This window comes from Ursus arctos, unplaced genomic scaffold (assembly GCF_023065955.2).
Source record: "Ursus arctos isolate Adak ecotype North America unplaced genomic scaffold, UrsArc2.0 scaffold_25, whole genome shotgun sequence".
Classification (NCBI taxonomy): Eukaryota; Metazoa; Chordata; class Mammalia; order Carnivora; family Ursidae; genus Ursus; species Ursus arctos.
The window spans coordinates 2,908,999-2,914,998 of NW_026622930.1; the positions used below are offsets into that span (position 1 = coordinate 2,908,999).

General features: G+C 52.7%; 1 protein-coding gene across 7 annotated transcripts in view; it reads right to left on the reverse strand.

Moving 5' to 3' along the window:
* TRAF3 (TNF receptor associated factor 3) overlaps positions 1-4,926 on the reverse strand; it is a 108,909-nt gene extending 103,983 nt beyond the window's left edge. For 4 of the 7 annotated variants that reach the window (XM_048220166.2, XM_057318535.1, XM_057318532.1 and 1 more), the window contains exon 1: positions 4,744-4,925. The gene's annotated coding sequence lies outside the window, so the exon portion shown is untranslated. Of the gene's footprint in view, positions 1-4,743 lie in introns of all 7 variants that reach the window. The other 3 variants (XM_057318536.1, XM_057318531.1, XM_057318537.1) reach the window with 2 other exon arrangements.
* Positions 4,927-6,000: the final 1,074 nt, after the last annotated feature.

Consider the following 6,000-nt stretch of genomic DNA (forward strand, 5'->3'; position numbering starts at 1 on the left):
ATCTGGCACGTCTCTTCTCTTTCCCAAACTTGCAGTTCTGGACACAAACACTGACAGGAGAGGCCTAATGGGTACCTCATTACCTCTAGCATATGCAGGCCTCCTACTGGGCATTAACCTTCCGAAGTACAAAGCCAGTCTTTGAAAACCTTCACTATAATTATCATGACTCCTGGAGACTCATCTTTCACCACTCTGATACTACTACTGTCCTAAAGATTTTATTATCCTACTTCGTTAATCAATTTAACTTTTCTCTCCACTTAAGGAACCAAGTTTCCAATAAATATGCTTTCGGGTTCTGCCACACAGTCTGTGTTTAAATTGGAAAGGGAATCAGAATATCAGAACAGAGGGCCTGATATCTTTCTTGGTAGAATGGCCTCATAAAAAGTTACCCAATCACCTCCATTAAAAAAAAAACCAACGTAATTAAAATCAGCATAGGGGCGCCTGGGTGGCTCAGTCGTTAAGTGTCTGCCTTCGGCTCAGGGCGTGATCCCAGGGTCCTGCGATTGAGCCCCACATCTGGCTCCATGCTCCGCTGGGAGCCTGCTTCTTCCTCTCCCACTCCCCCTGCTTGTGTTCCCTCTCTCGCTGGCTGTCTCTCTCTCTGTCAAATAAATAAATAAAATCTAAAAAAAAAAAAAAAAGATGTTTAAAATAAATAAATAAATAAGATCAGCACAGAACAAGCCCTAGAAAAACGGAAATCATGAAATGAAACAACAGGACCCGATTTTTTTATTTCTTGAGAATTAAAGAGATTTAGGCCATTTCAGCACAGATGACAGGCAGTAGGTCGGGGGTGGGGCCGGACAGGTTCCTAAGGAATAGGTGCTTTTTATTAACATTGACACCCCTCCCCCACCACCACTTTTTGAGACTCTCCACCTACAATGAGAACAGCAGAGACGGCAGTGTGCTGCCAACCCACTGCTCTGCTCCCCAGTGCAGGCTGGGCCCTTCGCAGCGGCATACCGCCTGAGCCACTTGAGCTCCTGGTTAGGAGCTAGAGGATAGCACAGGAAACATGGCAACTGGAAATCCACTGGCCGGCAGAATCACCAGCACTGTGTCTGACTGGCAAGTGACAGGACAGCAACTTGTCAGATCTCATCTTACCAAAACACAGGGGGGTGGAGAGAAATCCTTTTCCTGCCATCCTAAGGGTCCTGCAAGAGGCCCAATGGCCTCCGTGATGCTGGGGCTCAACACCCGCCTCCCAGATGCCTTCCCCAACTACCCCCAGCCAGCCAAAAGCTTCCCCTTTCCTGAATTCCCACCATACTTCCAGTCTTTAACACAATCCACTAATTCACTTTAGCCTACATTTTATGACTACTTAGTTTTTTCCTGCTGGGTCTTCCCTCTCCAGCTGAGCGCCAGTTCCCAGAGGGCAGGGTGGTAAATTTCCACTTTTCCTCACTCTTCCTGCCACAAGCTTCAGTCCTGGTGCTGTCTTGGTCCAGTACCCGTGGTTTCAGGCATCTCCCTTCCCAGTGCACACGGGCAGACGTCTGGAGACCATGCCCTTAAAAGCAAGTGCTGTATCTTACTCATCCTAGCTGTGTAACAAGAACATTATGGGAACTCAAGGCACATTAATTGAACATAAAGTTAGATGAGAAAAAAAAAATCCCAACTCCCAGTTAATGATCCACTTATCTCAAGGAATATAGAATTCAGCGAGAGATTCCCACCTGATTTTTGGAGTTGTGAGAAATCGACAGTTAGCTATATTGATGACATCTTATGACCTACCAGCCTCAGCCCAAGGTAGTCTGCACAGCAAGACAAAAAATTTTACTACTTAATGATGAAAACCTCACTGCTCCTTCCTAGGTTGGTCAGTTCCCCACCCCCAACTCCTCCACAATAGTGTTGTGCAGAACACAGTCAATAAACGCTCTTTAAAATGAGAATGCTGTTTTGTATTTTTTAGTTAATCATGAATCATAGATACTACTCAAGCACACATAGTTTTCTTACATTTTTCCTTTCTGTTTAAAATTACATGTTCTTCTATGTCCGTTGGCTCCTTGGACCCAAAGCCTCTAGCTATGATGCAAGCAGCACCTCCCCCCATTCACCTCTACTGTCTACTGCCCTCCTGCCCACGGGCATCTGTCCTCTCCCCCTGGCTCTACTCCTCCCGCCCAGAACAAGCCTAAGCATCACCTCCACAGTTAGGCCTCGACTGCCTCTCTCTGGTCACCTTCCAGATCCACTGGCCTCACTTCCTTCTTTCTCACTCAGTAACTCTCTTCCCAGTTTCTGTCCACATGTGAAATCAATATTATGACTCTCCCCTACACTCCCCCTCCCCAAATAATATCTCCTTCTCTATGAACACTTGTTAAAAAAAAAAAAAAAAAAAAAAAAAAAAAAAAAAGCACACAAGGGGTCCTGACTCTATGGAATCAACACAGGGGGCCTTGGTCATAAGACGTCTCCTCTACCAAGTTAAGAGGTCTTAAATTGACCATGGCAAGGAGACTCAGCTATTGCATAATACTTGATAGTTCAGCTCACTTGCTGTTTGGAGAGTCCTGCTATACGAAGATGAGAAAAGAGAGATGGACAAATTTAACGCAATTTCCTTTGTTTGCTTGAGCCAGCCCAGACTTGCAACACCACAGTGACAGTTTTATCTTTCTTGAAGTACAGCTTTAACATCACAGAGGACTTTAAGGGAGTGATAAATCATTCTCATCCTCAGTTCATTAGCATATCTATCCTGACAATACCCCAGAAAGGCCTTTCTCAGCTTTGCACAGTAAAAAAAAAATAAAGGGATTCCAGCCGGGGTGTTTACAGAATCAAAATCCCAAACACAGGGGAAAACAGCAAGAAGCAGCCCAGATGTTTCAGTTAAATGAAGGACTTTCCTCAAGGCATGAACAAGAGTAGGAATATTTTGATGGTATTAACAGAAACAACTGACCACTGCTATTGCCTGTTTCCAGCGGAATGTCTTTACACCCATCTCACTAAGTGAGGCCATCTTATTAATTCCAAAACGCACGAATAGAATCAAAAGGAAAATAATTGGTCTTCTTTCCCCTCACAGAAAAATTCACATGAATATCTTAAAAAAAAAAAAAAATGCTGGAATGCTCCCTGTCAGTTCTCTCTGCTTTCCTGGCTTCTGCATTGTGACAACTGGAACAGATGGCGTCTGGGTGAGACACCTTAACGTCTTAAACCTCATGCGTGACAGGGGCTGATTTTAACTAGTGATGCTGGAATCCCAGGTCTGTCAGGGTGACTGTCATGAGCATCTACTCACAAGGATTTCCAATCTTACATATTTTCCAGTTTCCATACCAATAAGGCTTATTTTGCTTGGACGCAGAATTTTGCATCTTTAGACTAATTCTAAATACATATCTATACAGTCACAAAGGGGTAAAAAGGCCAATATGCCCTTTCACTTGAAAATCAAACGGCTGTGCACTATTTTGCCAGACATCCCACACATGATGCAGTCTTTTTAACAGGCCATTTTCAAACATGGGAAAGACACGCGAAGATTTTAGCACCAACTGACGGTCCGCCTGGTCATTTTTTTAAATAAGATTTTTATAGATATATAGAAGATTACAGAATACGTGTCCAAAACCCTCACCCGTGTGTATTCACGGCAAATGCCAGGAAAAAAAAAATTATGGCTCCTCCTCAGTTGTATGCTGTGAATGTAAATTAAGAAGCAGTAAGGTAACGCTACTCAGTACAGCCTTTATGACTCCACAAAAAACAAATGAACACACACACGCGCGCGCACACACACACACACACACACACACCGTATCTCCGTCTGAAATCTGATTCAGAGCTTAATAGGAAAAACGTGAAATAAAACTGTTTCCTTCAACGGTCCATTATCTGAAGGGTTCTTTAATTTCAAAGCACGTCCACGACAGTTCATCCATTTCCATTTTGTTCCTATGTTTTCAGATTAAGGGTAAAGAATGTTCCACACAGAATCCTCTCTACAGGTCCAAATATTAAATAGATGTTCCCAAATGGGGTGACAGTGTGAAAACGTGGCAAAGCGTACGTGAGCCATAGCCTGGCGCCTCGAGATGAAATTTTAAATACTGTGGCACGGATCATTTTCATTTTTTGCACCTCTGGGAGCCCAGCCTGACCTTTACTATTAATCAAAGGTGGAATGTGTACATTTTGCCCAAAGCTGGAGCCCAGTACCCGCCTGCCTTCGGGGCCACTGCAGCTCCCCGATTATGAATCAGTCAGAGGTTCATCTGCAGAGCAATGACTCAGTATAAACTTTTAAATAATGGCTTAAAAAAACCCACCCGCCGCCAGCCCAGGGGGAGCACGTCAGCGGATGCAGACCCCCGAGCCGGGCGGCCCTCCCACCGCGAAAACACACCGCCCCGCAGGAGATGCCGGCTCTCCCCACCCCGCGGGACTCACGCTTTCCAGAGGCCTCGGCACCCCGTTTCCTGAAAAGCTGCGGGCACCCCGGCCCGCGGGCCCGGGGCCCGGCCTCGAGGACAAAGTTTTCCGAAGTTGAGGCGCTCGGGGGACGGGCGGGCCCGGGGGCGAGGCGGCGCCGCACCGGGCACTCGCAGCCGGGCGCCGGGCCTGCTCCGCCCCGGCCCCGCTCCGGCCCCGGGCCCACCGGCGCCGCCGCCGCCGCCGCGGGCGCGGGAAGGAACCGCCGGGGATGGAGCCGCCCGCCGCCCGCCCCCCGCCGACGCCGCGGCCCCTTACCCCGCGGTCCGCCCCGCTCGGCCGGCTCAGGGGCGCCGGGCGCGTCCTCCGCCGCGGTCCGCAGCGTCCTGCTCCCCGGGCAGCCCCATGTCGGGGGGCGGGGAAGGGCCGGCGGCCGCCGCCGCCGCCGCCGGCTGGAAAGTCCCTGCTGGGCTGCAACCCCGGCTCGCGCACGCGGCGGCCGCGCCGCGCCGCGCTCCCTCGCGCCCTCACGCACCCTCTCACAGCACTTCCTCTCGCGCGCTGGAAATCCCCGCCGGCCGCCGGAGCGCGCCCCAGCGCGCGCCCGCCCCGCCCCCGCCGCCCGCGCGCGCGTGGGAGCGCAGGAGCCGGCGAGCGCGGCCAGCCCCACGCGCCCGCGGCCCGCGCGGCCCCGCTCCCCCCAGCGCGCGCGCCCGCGGCCCGTTGCTAAGGCCCGCCCGCCCCGCGCCCGCCCGCCGGCCTTAGCAACGGCGCCGCGGCGCGAGCTGGGGCGGCCCCCAACGCCCCCCGACGCGCCGACTGCCCCCTCGCTCTGCGCGGCCCCCGCCCCCGGCCGCCGCGCGCCCCCCGCCGTCCCCCCTTTCCGGGTTTAAAAAAAAACCAAACGAAAAACAGCCACGCAGCGGCGTGTGGGCCCCAAAGGTGCAGGTTCTTCGGCGGCCCGGAGCGATGGCGTCACCCGGCTCACCCGCGCAGCCACGCTCACTCCCACAGACTGCACCCCTAGACACACGCTTACCGTCACGCACCCGCACCCGCACACTTGCTGACACAGGCTCACAGACACGCATTCCTAAACACGGTGCCACTCAGACACACACGCTCACTCACCTGAGCACAGACACGCTCCCATGCCCTCGCGCTCACACTCACATACCAGCCGACACTCAGGCTCCTGCACACCCGTGCACACAGCACACGCGCGCTCACACACACATTCCTCTCACACGCGCGCAGGTGGGTGGGGCTGAAGGTGACTCAAGCCATCTGGGCCTCTGCTCCCTTTACCGAGAGGGGCCGTCTGAGCATTTGTTTGGAGTTTCCTTTCCTTCCTCCCTGGGCTCCTCCCACACCCAGGAAGCTGCGCTCAGTCAAGTGTGAACAGGGTGGCCAGTGTGCCACAAGTGCCCCGACTTCGCAACTGGCCCTGGCGCCCCAGTGGACGGCGACCCGCCTGCCCGCGCCCCGCTCTCCTGCGTCGGCCCCAGGCCTCTGCAGTAGAGGCGGCCTCCAGAGCCAGGGGCGCCCGCTCCTCCGGAGGCCGCGACCCCAGTG